The sequence below is a fragment of the Elephas maximus genome, chromosome 2 (assembly GCF_024166365.1).
Source record: "Elephas maximus indicus isolate mEleMax1 chromosome 2, mEleMax1 primary haplotype, whole genome shotgun sequence".
NCBI classification, from domain to species: domain Eukaryota; kingdom Metazoa; phylum Chordata; class Mammalia; order Proboscidea; family Elephantidae; genus Elephas; species Elephas maximus.
In genome coordinates this window covers 101,432,815-101,447,034 of record NC_064820.1, presented here as the reverse complement: position 1 = coordinate 101,447,034, position 14,220 = coordinate 101,432,815, and the positions used below count along the sequence as shown (strand labels likewise).

Here is a 14,220-nt window from a genome sequence, read left to right as displayed (position 1 = left end):
CCACTTTGAAGAGTGGTGTCTGGGGTCTTAAACACTAGCAAGCAGCCATCTAAGATGCATCAATTGGTCTCGACCCACCTGGATCAAAGGAGAATGAAGAACACCAAGGACACAAGGTAATTACCAGCCCAAGAGACAGAAAGGGCCACGTGAACCAGAGACTACATCATCCTGAGACCAGAAGAACTGGATGGTGCCTGGCTATAACCAATGACTGCCCTGACAGGGAACACAACAGAAAACCCCTGAGGGAGCAGGAGAGCAGTGGGATGAAGACCCCAAATTCTCATAAAAAGACCAGACTTAATGGTCTGACTGAGACTGGAAGGACCCCAGTGGTCACGGCCCCCAGACCTTCTGCTGGTCCAGGACAGGAACCATTCCCGAAGCCAACTCTTCAGACATGGATTGGCCTGGACGATGAGTTGGAGAGGGATGCTGGTGAGGAGTGAGCTTCTTGGATCAGACGGACACTTGAGACTATGTTGGCATCTCCTACCAGGAGGGGAGATGGCAGGGTAGAGGGGGTTAGAAGCTGGCGCAATTGACACAAAAAGAGAGAGTGGAGGGAGAGAGCGGACTGTCTCATTAGGGGGAGAGTAATTGGGAGTATGTAGCAAGGTGTATATAAGTTTTTATGTGAGAGACTGACTCGATTTGTAAACTCTCACTTAAAGCACAATAAAAATTATTAAAAAAAAAAAAAGTATATTTAGGATAGGCATTCCATTCATTATTCCAGGAGTAAAAAAAGAGGTGTTAACGTGAGAGTGCGTGTTCTGTTGTTTAAAAAGAAAGACTGAAGAACAATTCTTTTCCATTTAAATCATTCACAAAAGAAATACACTAAAATATACTGTCTATAACAAATGATAAAGAAAGGTAGAAACCAAAAGTTGTGCAAATTGAGAAAAACTGTTCATCTTTATTTATGTTATACAGCAGCATAATAGTACTTCAGTTTCTTAGAAATTCATTTTTTAAAAAGACAAATCTAGTTACAGAATTTCATCCTGTGCTAGTATCGGTCATTTTCCCTCCCATTGAAATGCCGTGCTTGCCTGTGCTAGGCGGCAGTTTCTCTAACCTAACCCAGCACCGTCAAGTCGATTCCGACTCATAGCGACCCTATAGGACAGAGTAGAACTGCCCCATAGAGTTTCCAAGGAGCGCCTGGCAGATTCAAACTGCCGACCTTTTGGTTAGCAGCAGTTTCTCTGCATCAGAAAAAAGAGAGTGGGAAGACCAAGAAAGAGAGAGAGACAAGGAGAGGCTGTTGCTGTATTCAGCCAATTGCCCTTTATATCACTCATGATGAGATGCTGAGGCGAGAATGTAATGCTCAGTAAGTGATATTTCATTATTGTTATCAATTATCATTAAGCATCGCAAAACACTAAAAAATGTAATGATTTAACATTTTAATGTATTTTCTGAATTTTATAGTAAAGAAAATTTTATCAGAGACATATCCATTATTTGCAAAGGTGTAGGAGAATATGACCAAAACTCTTAACTCATGAAGCTGATAGGAAGATAAATTGATTGTGATACTTCCTGTGGCACTTTTCAAAGTAATAAATTAATAGACAAATATCTGCATCCTACGTGAGGATCCGAAGATTCTTCTGAAAGCTCAGATATATAAAACTCAAAGTGCAATGGCCGTATACTTAATCCTTTTATTAATCTGATGTTTCAGTTACACTTTCAACTAGATTTTCCCCCGTATTTCCTTTTGAAAAATTTAAAACACGGAAAAGTTGAAAGAACTTTACAGTAAATGTTTGTATACTCACCACCTTGATTCTACCATTAGCGTTTTACTCTACTTGCCTTGTCATGTGTCTATCCGTCTATCCATCCTATCCACACATCAATCCATTTTATATTTTTATGCATTTCAAATTTAATTGCAGCCATTATTATGCTTCCCCTTATATTCCCCACAGTATGAATATCATTAACTAGAGTACACAGTTTGTTTAAAGTTCTTTTTTTTTTCTATTAAGGGAAAGTTTGCATATAATGATATGCACGAATTATAAGTGTGCCTTTTGATGAGTTTCACCTAACTTTTAGTGATGTTCCAGCCATGCTGGTGAACTCTATTAGATATTGATATGTAATGAGACTCAGTGAATATACAACACCCAAAAGCTCTAGCTTCAAGCTACTCACCATCACTAGAATGAGCTCATCTCCAGGACAACCTCCCACCTGGGACATTAACCTCTGCAGGTATCAAGTTTATTCTGCTTAGCTAGGAAGAGTAGTTTATATAATGGGGCTTCATGAAAAATGACTACATGACCTCTCATGTAATGAGACTCAGTGAATATACAACACCCAAAAGCTCTAGCTTCAAGCTACTCACCATCACTAGAATGAGCTCATCTCCAGGACAACCTCCCACCTGGGACATTAACCTCTGCAGGTATCAAGTTTATTCTGCTTAGCTAGGAAGAGTAGTTTATATAATGGGGCTTCATGAAAAATGACTACGTGACCTCTCATGTACCTACTCTGTGCAAAACATTTTGTTCAGTGCTACAGAGAGCACAAAGGAGTGTGAAGATATGAAGTCCATTAAAGAGCTTTTGATAAGAATGTGTGCTAAATACACACAAAGTGAAATGATGTAAGATTACATGTACTTAAATGACAAGTGAGTAAGAGAGAAGATGCAAAGACAGTCCAGAGGAAGGAGCTAGGTATGTGCTGGAGTATTTGGGCAAGGCTCCTCTCTAATCCAGTCTCCACAGCACCCATCCATCCATCTATCAGCAAATTTAGAGTGACCATTAAAAAGGTTACCAGGTCCTGCCACTCCCCTCAGGCAACTTCTCAGTGACTTCCCAGCACTCCTGGAAAAACAGTTAACGCCTATCAGGCCCTATGTGATCTGACTTCTCTCCCACCTCTGATCCTATGTCTTCTCACTCCCCCCTTCAACCTTGTTAGCCTTCTTTCTTTTCCTCAAACACACCAAGATTGCATCCCTGCCCCAGCACTTGTACTTGTTCTTACTTTTGCCTGGGACACTCATCCCCCAGCTCTTCAAACAGCTGATTCATTCTCATAATTCATATCTCAGGCCAAATGTTCCCACTGAAAGGTCTTTCTATCCCAAGCCCTGATTGCACAGTGGTTAAAGCACTCAGCTGCTAACTGAAAGGCTAGTGGTTTGAACCCCACAGCCAAAAGATGTAACAGTCTGTTCCCATAAAGATTTACAGCCTTGAAAACCTTATGGGGCAGTTCTACTTTATCCTATAGGGTCACTATGAGTCGGATTCAACTAGATAGCAATGGGTTAGGTCTGTGTCTTATAATGGGTTCTCTAGAGAAGCAAAACCAGTAAAGTGTGTAAATATATAGAGAGGAAGATTTATATCAAGGAAATGGCTCACACAGTGTAGAGACTCGAACATCCCAAGTCCATGGGTCAGGCTGGAGGCTTCTTATTCACATAGCCACAGGAGCTGGTGATGAACCCAGGATCAGCAGGTCAGAGAGCAGGGCTGTTGCTCACAGGCTGAGAAGATTGATGAATCCCAAGATTAGAGGCAAGACCACAGGTAAGCTACTAGCTCAAGTCCCAAGATCCGGAGCTTAGACGAACAGGAGCTAGCTGCAGGATTCAGAGCAAGCAAAAGCCCGCTAGCTTTACCAGAATGTCCACTTTATTCAATGCAGGCCACGCACCCAAGGAAACTCTCTTTCAACTAATTGGCTACTCACAACAGATTCTATCATGGGGGTTATCACACTATGTTGGTCATCTATTACTGCTATAACAGAAATACAAGTGGATGACTTTAACAAAAGGAAGTTTATTCTCTTACAGTCCAGTAGGCTGGAAGTCTGAATTCAGGGCACTGGCTCCAGGGGAAGGCTTTCTCTCTGGCAGCTCTGGAGGAAGGTCCTTGTGATGCATCAGCCTTCCCTTGGTCTGGGAGCATCTCAGCACAGAAACTTCAGGTCCAAAGGACACGCTGTACTCCCAGCACTGCTTTCTTGGTAGTATAAGGTCCCCAACTCTCTGCTTGCTTCCCTTTCCTTTTATCTCTTGAAAGATAAAAGGTAGTGCAGGCTACACCTCAGGGAAACTCCCTTTACATTGGATCAGGAATGTGACCTGGGTAAGGGTGTTACATCCCACCCTAATCTTCTTTAGCATAATCTAATCTTGCCTCATTAACCATAGGCAGAGATTAGGATTTACAACACATAGGAAAATTAAAATCACAGAATGAAGAAGAACCACACAATACTGGGAATCATGGCGTAAACAAGTTGACACATATTTTGGGGGGATACAATTCAATCCACAACACGCTATATCAAATCTCAACGTGGAGGTGATCACAACATCATACAATTGCCAAACCAATGAGAATCATGACCCAGCCAAGTTGACACACAATCTTAACCACCACAGTCTGCTTAAAGAAAATCACCCATCCTCCTACAACCACCCCAACCCCAAGTTAAAAAATATTTGATGAAAGAATAGACTTGTTTCAGGAGAAGATTAACCAGTAAACACTGGCTTGCATTGAGCAAAGTACACACAGGCTTAGTTGTATTTACTTGCTAATCTCTGGTGAGCAATTTCACATGGGTTTCACCACTTCTCTGACATGGTGTAAGACTGGTGAAATTGTGCACTGCAGATTTGTGGAAAGGCACAACTGGGCCCGTGTGTACTTTGCTTATTGGGTAATCCAGCCCTGATCATGGGAAATAAGTTTAGAAAGTTTGAGTGGAAAGTTGTTAGAGAAGCATCTAAATGAAATTAGCAATAAAGTCAGAAAGAAGAGCCACAAAAAAAAAAAAAATGAGAAGGGTGTATGGATAGGATTGAATGAACAATTAAATACGGGGATGGAAAAGCAAGAATAGAGGAGAACTCCAAGATATAAAGCTTGAAAACTGGAAGGAATAGAAGTCTAAAGGAAGAGACCAGCATTGAGATCAGGCTCTTCTTGGGATATTTATCATAATATATTTGCATATGAGCAAGAGCAGGAAACAAATGACTCAGGAAGTTTATTTTAGTACTGTAAACAAGCAGGAAAGTTTTACAAGCTGATCTAAATTTTTGCTACCATGGAAGTAAAATAAATAAGAACAACCAAAAAAAAAACCTCAAAATAGACTATTCTTCCCTTGAATGTCTACATTAGTAACTATATTAACTATTATTTGGAAGTCTAATGCAGTTATTTGATTACTTAACCCTGAATTTAAAAATATACAAAAACAAAATTTTCAGTGAACAAATGTCAATGAGTGTGGCAATAGCTGGTGATTTTGTCAAGGGCACTTGAGAGTATATATTTGAATGTTCTGAAGATTTGCAATGTATGGGACCCTAGGAGTCTTTTTTTTTTTTTTTTTTTTAGGAGTCTTAGATGATGCAGATGACAACTATATTAGTCAGGGCTTCTTTCAACCTTTACTTCATTTTTATGATAGATTTTCTCTTTAGTGTACCCATTACATCAGGAACACATCTACATAACTAAGCCCTCAAGCCAAGCCCAGTGCCATCGAGTGGATTCTGACTCATAGTGACCCTACAGGACAGAGTAGAACTGCCCCATAGAGTTTCCAGGAAGAGCCTGGTGCATTCAAACTGCTGACCCTTTGGTTAGCAGCTGTAGCACTTAACCACTACGCCACCAGGGTTTCCTACATACCTAAAGACACCTTTAAAATTTGTCAATATTCCTCAGTTTATGGAAGTACACCCATGGATTTTAAATCTTGAATACCTCTGTATGTATTATATAGCTTTATCCTCGCAATAATCTGGTAGATAAGTGTTACCCCTATAGACAGATGAGGAAGCTGAGGCTTAGTGATGTTATTTCTCCAAGTTCTTAGCAAAGCTTAATAGATAGAAGCTGTTGCTGTTGTTTCTCAAGGGCTGAGACAAAGCATTATCACAACAGCAACTACTGAAATCCTCATATTCCTCAACACCCTTTCACTACCCTACCCATTCAGCAACGACTCCTCCAAACATTATTTTGTCAGCCCTATACCTATTGGCAGAGCCCTGGTGGTGTAGTGGTTAAGGAGCTGGCTGCTAACCAAAAGGTTGGCAGTTTGAATCCACCAGCTGCTCCTTGGAAACCTCACAGGGCAGTTCTACTCTGTTCTATAGGGTCACTAGGAGTCGGCTGAGTCGGAATGGATCTGACTGCAGCAGGTTTTTTTGTTTTTTTTTTAATAACTATTGGAGCAATGGTTAAGCACTCGGCTGCTAACCAAAAGGTCAGTGGTTGGAACCCACCAGTTGCTGCATGGGAAAAAGAGGCGGCAGTCTGCTTCCTTTAAAGATTTACAGCCTTGGAAATCCTATGGGACAGTTCTACTCTGTCTTATAGGGTTGCTCTGAGTCTCAACCTACTCGATGGCAATGGGAGTGGTTCTTTTGGGTTTTATAATTATTATAAAAAATCATATTCAGTCTCAGGGTGAAGTAAGATACAGATTTTCTTTAAAACAAGTCTTTCAAAATATACCAGAATACTGACATTTTCATAAAATTTAAGGACCCTTGAGGTGTCAGATTGACTAATGTGTAAACACTTGAAGAAGCTCAGGATCAAGCGATGAGAGATGAACTTAAAAACCTACTCTCTTGAAAAGGCCATTTCAATCTGAAATTGCTATTACTGTTTATCCAAAAACATTGTTCAGTAATGCCTCATCACTATACAAGAGTTGTCCCAGTATTTCTCTTAGGGACATGTCAATTGGAGTTATAGTACATACTGCTTACATACAGTAAAAATAAGTTTAAGCTGGCAAGGACATTAGATCTTTTCAAAGCTGTTCTTAAATAATGTGAAAGGGAATAACTATAACATGCTAATTTTGTAGAGCCCCATTCTGATGTTTCTTGTTCTTGCCCCTTCTGTGGCCTTAGAATTCTGTCAATTATCAAAATCTGTTTTGTGTCCAGAATCTCATTCTTCAGTATTAAAAACATACAATTTTGAAAGTTAATATAATTTTAGCTATGCATGATTTCAGTCCGTACAAATTAACTATTACTTGTTAATATATTTTTAAAACTCTTCTGCCATTCCTTGATCCCTAACTACTTTATGCAGAAAGGAAAATTAATTTATTAAGGAAAAAATCTTTACTTTTTTGTGAGTTACGCAAGGATCATATGTCTAGAGAGCAAGAAATATATCTGTATGAATTTCTTTTCATTACATTTATGGAATCTCTCACAACTTTTTAGTAAATTGCAATTCCATTACTCTTTATTCCCTAAGGATGGAAAGAATGCACTTTATTTTTTGGCAAAACAAATAAACACCCTGAGTTGGTAAAAATATCAATTACAAGAGTGTCTACCCTAAAAGTCACATTCATTTTGTTTGCTATTGCAAGTTATTAAAAGGCTTCCAGGCATGCATATAAAACTCAAAAACAATGGTTGAATCTATGGTATTAAATTAAAATCCCTCCATAAAAAAATAAACCCAAGTTATTTATCAGTTAGGGAATGCCATGCTGCCCCAGAAGTCAATACCAATAAGCCTTTATTAAAACATAGCTAAAATGAAGTTCCACAAGAACCCTCAGTGGGAATCGTCTGCCTCAGATTCAGATGTGGAGGGTAAAAATACATCAGCTGACCTTAATTCCCTTAAAGTAACAAAGGGAGAAAAGACAAATGCCATGGCCAACAACTGAAATTACATTTGAGAAAGAAAATACGGTCTCAGAACAAGTATATGTGAAACATAAGTTAGCTGTGCCTCAACTTAGACAAGCCTCGCTTTCAAAGCAGACAATTCATAACTCTCTACTATTTGTCATAGTGTTAAGTTTCTTTGACTTAACATGTAGAACATTTGACTCTGTAGACCCTGTAGAAGGTATTATGTACCCTCTAAAGTCAATGTGTGCAATTCTGTGTAGCTGGCATAAATTGGCCATCCAGAGTTATTCCGTATTTCTTAGCGTATCATTAAATACTCTTTTCATAGTGGTTGTCTTTTTTTCCCTGCAGCAACTTACATGCTCACTTGCACAAAATTCAAAGGATATGCTCAATTTTAACAAATCGGGCTGTGTATAGATGAGTTAGGCTTCCTGATACACACAGTTCCCAGCATGTTATCTGTAACTTTGTCCATTTCTAATCAGATAAATGGATGTTATCCCACCTCATTTTAAAGCTGAGGTTCTATGTTACCAATTTAAATGGCTACAAAACATTCCATGGAATAGATGTCCCAAAATACATGAATAATCTATAATTGGACGTTTGCCTGGTCTCTAGTATTTTGTCTAAATAATGTCATGATAAAAATTCTTAACCTTTTCTTAATCCATGAAGATATCTAATGATTAGAATATTAATATTTGTTAATATACAAACCAATAATCTGCAACAGTTTTCAGAGTTGCATAGGAGACAGAGAAAAAATTATTTCATTGTTACCTTGAACTTTTATGCTTCCTTGTTTTTGTTTTGTGTACCCAAATGAACTACAGAAAGCAAAGTAATACAAAATGATTTTTTTTAAATTTTTTGATTAGCTTTTTATAAAGAAACAGCCTTCCCAATAAACAGTATGCAGTGTTTCATGCTGTCTCCCAAATATGGAAAATACGGAGTTATTTCTGCAAGCACATAAAGGAAGATTTTTATTTATGGTGACGGTTGTTTGAGGACCCACCACTATGCTCCCCATATAACCTTATTCTAGTATTTACATGAGAAATGGGGCTAAGTGGACCAATTTCATTCAGGACAAAGCAGTACCATGAGGCCATATGAAGACGCATACAGCACATATAGCATTATAACTTTTGTTGGTTAAAGAAAACATGGTTTCTCTCTTTAGAAAAAATAATAATTATGTTGCTTTCTCCCATAACACCAGTGTATTACAACACCTTAAATGGAAATTTTGAGAATTTTTCAAGGAAAAACTTACTGAGGAGTGAAGGGAAGAAACATACTATTTCCTAGCTTTATTTCTACAGAAAAAGCCAAAATTTTTCACTGGCCCATTTACTGTCTCATTATCCCGTTCTTCTGAGCACCTGTGACTTTGTGGCAATAATATCTATTTGGGTTCCATAACAATCTAAAAGAATTCAAAAAGAGTAAAACACTAACCTTTATGTTGCATATAAAGTTGAAAACAGGAAGGATATGAGGAAGAATTGATACTTATGAGTCTCATAGTGCCTAGCCTCTTGTTTATGATTCCTAAATGTTTTGTTGACCCCATAGGTGTATATGGCTTTAAAACAAACTTTGCGAAGGACATATATACATTTGCCTTATTTAAATAATCTTTAAAGTTCATTAAGAACTATTTGTTAAACATGGAAGATTGTTAGACATGGCAGACTCTCCCTCCTGAAACCTCCCAAAACCAAAAGCCCAACCCTTTGCAGTCCAGTCGATTCCAACTCATAGCGACCCTATAGGACAGAGTAGAATTGTCCCATAGAATTTCCAAGGAGCACCTGGTGGATTTGCACTGTCAGTTTCTTGGTTAGCAGCCATAGCTCTTAACCACTATGCCACCAGGTTTTCCACCCTGGGAAGTAGGATGATGGAAAATTGAAAGTTTTGAGGCCACAATTCCCTCCTTCACGGGAGATGGAAGGAAGGTTTATTCTCTAAAATAATTAAACCAAGAATAACCTAGACTGGGGTGGGCTATGAAGCTGAAAACAAAGATGAACTGAGTGCCTGCCCCTCCCAGTCTTAGAATGGCACTTGCTAGTCATATATCCTCCAAGTGGGACATTCTTTTCTGGAGAAACTAAACAGTCCTAGAGAAAAGATCCTTAGTGTCCTCCATGCAGTGACTCAGCAGCTCAGGCCACTCCCATCTTTGACTGCACCTTGGCTGTCATGGAGAAGGAGTGCACTGAAGGATTATCTCCTACTGGCAATTAAATGCTTTGACACATGGTATTTCTGCTCATGGTCCATTAGCCTAAACTAGTCACATGGCTCCATCTAACTAAATAGGGGGCACATGGACTATTTAGCAAGTATGACTATCACAAATTTTATAAGATCACTTATCTAGTTCCTGTTTTTGCCTAGTTTCTGTCATGACTCTTTAAAATAATCTGGATATTTGACAAAACCTTTCTTAAAATCATTTTTTTATTTTAAAAGTTGAATTGTATTGCCACTGGTGGAGGGGGGAACAAATATACTAGGTTGAAAACTTTTGCTGAAGACAAAGAACAAGATGGTGGTCAGTCCTGGTCAAACTGGAAGCAGTTTGCTTTCCTTTGGCAATGCTTTTATCATTTCCCAAATGTTTATGACTTCTCCTCTGTCTTTTGAATTCTAGAAGTAGCTGCCCTTTCTAATGATCCTTTTTTCTTACTCTCACGTTTATACATCTATAACATTGTTCTCGTCTGTTAATTTGAATCTAATAGAGCTGTTTCTGTCATACTCAGTTGGCCTATTCAGCTTCATTTAGGAGATTATACAACTCTAGGACCTTGTACACTGGAGGTATTCAATAAATGCATGTAGAACATTTGACTCTGTAGAACATATGCATATTAAGGCTTTTGCCTAAGACAAATTTTGACTGAAGAGCACTTCACCGTCTCAGGAAAGATAGTTGGGTCTCATACAGTAATCAAAGTAGAAAAAAATATGTGTATGTGGTGGGGGGGGGGGGGGGCGGTGAGGTCCAAGTGGGGAAGGGGACAGGATACAGGCAAAACCTCACCCTGGCTTAGAGACAGAAGTTCCAGAGCTTCCCTTGGCAAATAAAAGAGGGAGACGCTGCTCCTTGAACAGTGGGAGTGGGACTAAAATAATCCCAAAAAAGGGAAATTTACGTATCAGCAGGACCCAAATAAGAGCCCACAAAGAGTCTACTTTGGGTACCAGGGTCCCAAACTAACTTGTTCAATGTTTGCCGTTATCCATTGTCCTCGTTTTATTTCTTTGTATGTCTTCTTTAAGAATATGGTAAATTACTTACTCCTGTACAATCTGGGTTATTCAATCAGTGTAACTAATCCTTCGTAACTGTCAAAAACATTTAAAGTCATCCTTAATAGTTCGGTTTGCCCTTCTCTGTTCTTGTTGTTGTGTGCTGCCGAGTCAATTCCAACTCATAGCCACCTTATATGACAGAATACAACTACCTCATAGGGTTTCCTGGGCTGTAATCCTTAAGGAATTGGATCTTCAGGTCTTTTCTCCTGTGGAGTGTCTGGTGGGTTCAAACTGCCAATCTTCGTTTGGGTTAGCAACTGAGCACTAACCATTGTGCAACCATGACATCTTCTGCTCTTCTGTAGTCCACATCAATTGAAGTAGGGGATTATGGGGCCTTTTCTGGTAGAAAAATATTTTAATGCTATTTATAGAAAATAAAAAATGTATTCTCTTATGAAAGAAATTTGCATTCTGATAATATTTTATTTATATCTTTTTTTAATGTCATGACAAGAAATAGATTTGATTTTGAAGAGGAAGCATTTTAAGCAATTAACCATGAATTACTCTAATCAGCAGAAAATAATTATAGGTTGGACATAAGCTCTTCTGAATGCCAAGGACAGAGTAAAAGACTATTGGAAAAACAGTACCACCTGATAGATGTTGAGATGAATCCAAAAGAGTGCTTTTCTTTGAATCAACCTTCAGCTAAGGCATTTTAAATGCCTCCCGTTAGAAAACATTCATATTTCTGCAAGGCAAAAAATATTAGCAAGCATATGTTGTTGGTCAGAGTTGGCTTAGTGTATTAATTAAAGAAGACATCTCTAATACTTCCTAAAAAATAAAATGTAGTTTCACTTACTCCTTTCTGTAAGGACTTTCTGGATCACAAGAACAGCCTTAAGTAGACTCAGCATATTTGTACATTGTAGTAATGCTTACAAAACTGTATGGGGAAATTTAACATATTCATTTCACTTGGAAAATGTTTGTCCAATGATTGACATGACAGACTTGCACTTGTGGCTCCTATCTCCTGAGAAGAGCTTGTTAGGAACAAGACATGTTGCAAACTGATGAAAAAAGGTAACAGACGAATTCCATTTCAATCAATTTCTGTAAAGACCATCCACAAAACCGAGTGCCATTGAGTTCATTCTGACTCATAGAGGCCCAACAGGACACAGTAGAACCGCCCCATAGAGTTTCCAAAGTTGTAGTCTTTACAGAAGCAGGCAGCCACATCTTTCTCCTGAGGAGCAGCTGGTGGGTTCATTTAGCAGCCGAGCGCTTTAACCACTGTGCCATCAGGGCTCCTTGTAAAGACCATCAGCAGGACCCAAACAAGAGCACACAAAGAGGCATAGTCCACTCAATTCTAAGGAGCACCCAGGTGTGGGACCCAAGAGACCTGTGCCCCAGATTGGGCACCACGGCTAACTAGTTAGTCCCTGACTAACTCTCTGAATAGATCTCATTGTGCCTCTTTGCCTGTTTCTTTATTGCTAATATCATTCATCTCGAAAGATTACAACGTGGTGAAAATCAAATGCAAAATTAACTTTTCAAAGTTAAAAACAATACTTTTGCTTTTTCTAAGCAAAGTAAAATTTTAAAAATAAAGTACTTTACCTTAAGAAAAGGGAAAGTATTGTTTCAAAATATAGTTTTCATATATTTTATTTTTACTGATAAAAGCATATTGACAACATCAGAAATGAGGAAGTGTCTGGTGAATGGGTGGATAAAGCATAACTTGTTTTCATATGAACATCCCATAGATAAATGGAATGGTGACTTATTGGACTGAGACATGCTTTTATGATTGTGGAGAGCTAACTACACAAGAGTGCTTCTTTGCAAAGAAATGCATAATGACAGTCCTGTCACTGGTCATGAATAGTTCTTTGGCACATTTCATTGTGATTTTCTAGTTTAGGTTCCAATTCAAGAGACAGTCTTGCTACTGAAGTTCTTGCTTTTTTGTTTTTCCTATGCCCCTCTCCTGCCATCATCAAAAAATTTGTTTTTCCCGATTATTTAAAACAACAAATGGGGCCAAGGCTTATGCGCAGGTTAAATAAATGGTCCCACCTGCTAAAAAAATAACAACATCCCTGCATTCTACCATTACACCATCTTCTCCCCTCTTTTTTTCTTCTCTCCTTATATAGAATATTGAATGAAACATTATGTTCAGTGCATTGGCTTCCTGGCCAAAGAGAAAGAGGCCCAAGAATCTCTGATAGCTTTCTGCCATGGGCTATTGGCACAGATGATTCTTTCATGCAACTAGCTAAAACAGTTAGCTTTTGAGTGTGGGTGAGTTGTCTTTGTTTGACTAGTTCAGGAGAGTCTGTACAGTGGTTGTAATAGGTGACTTTTAAGGTTCCTTCCAACCCCAAAATATTTTATTACAGGTAATCCTATGTAGCCCAGGGGTGGCTTGGGAGAAAAAGAAAGCGAGTTTACTAAGTGGAAATGAAGAGGATCATATCAGCAAGGAAAAATTATACACTTCACGGATTTGCCTGGAAATAGTAGGCAAAGGCATAGGTGAAAAAAATGGACTCTGATACAGCATCTAACATGTCACAAACATCTTAACTTCCCAACCCCTACATCCATCCTTTCTGAGCAAGGAAAGTGGATTTGTCACTAAGAGTGACAAGTTTCCTTGGGGAGGAAGGGAAGGAAAGGGATCTGTGTATTCGTTCCTTAGGTGTTAGAAAACACTTGCCAAAGAACAGGAGATGGATGCCTCATCCCAAGAGCCTACTTAGATTTTCCAGGACTCTGAGATCTTAAAAGCTCAAGCAGACAAGGAATTGAGCTCAGGCCTCTTGGTGACAGAATAGCTTTATGGCTGGAAAATGAGCAGAGACTGTAATGTTTTCCCCTTCCATTGGCCACTGGGCCTTCTTGCCAGTATTCAAGAACCTCCTCCCAGAACTTTCTGCCATTCTAGCCTCTCAGAGTAGGTTCCTGTGAAGGCTCTGACTCAGGAGAGCACACCTCTTACCTTGCATGTAGCTGAGGGCATTGAGGCACATATTGCCGTGTCTGATTTGACAGAAGCATCCTCATAGGCATGGTTTGGTGGATCCTTTAGCCTGAACGTAAAGGCATCACAGAAATAAGCACAATTTACTTACAGTCAATAAACGTTTTGTGGCAGCTCCTGGGGGAGGCCAAGGAAGGGAGCAGATTCCTGGTCCTTGTCACTGGCTGGA

At 39.0% G+C, this 14,220-nt stretch overlaps 1 protein-coding gene across 1 annotated transcript in view; it reads left to right on the top strand.

Moving 5' to 3' along the window:
- KIAA0825 (KIAA0825 ortholog) overlaps nucleotides 1-14,220 on the top strand; it is a 445,920-nt gene that overhangs the window by 369,468 nt on the left and 62,232 nt on the right. The window lies entirely within an intron of this gene.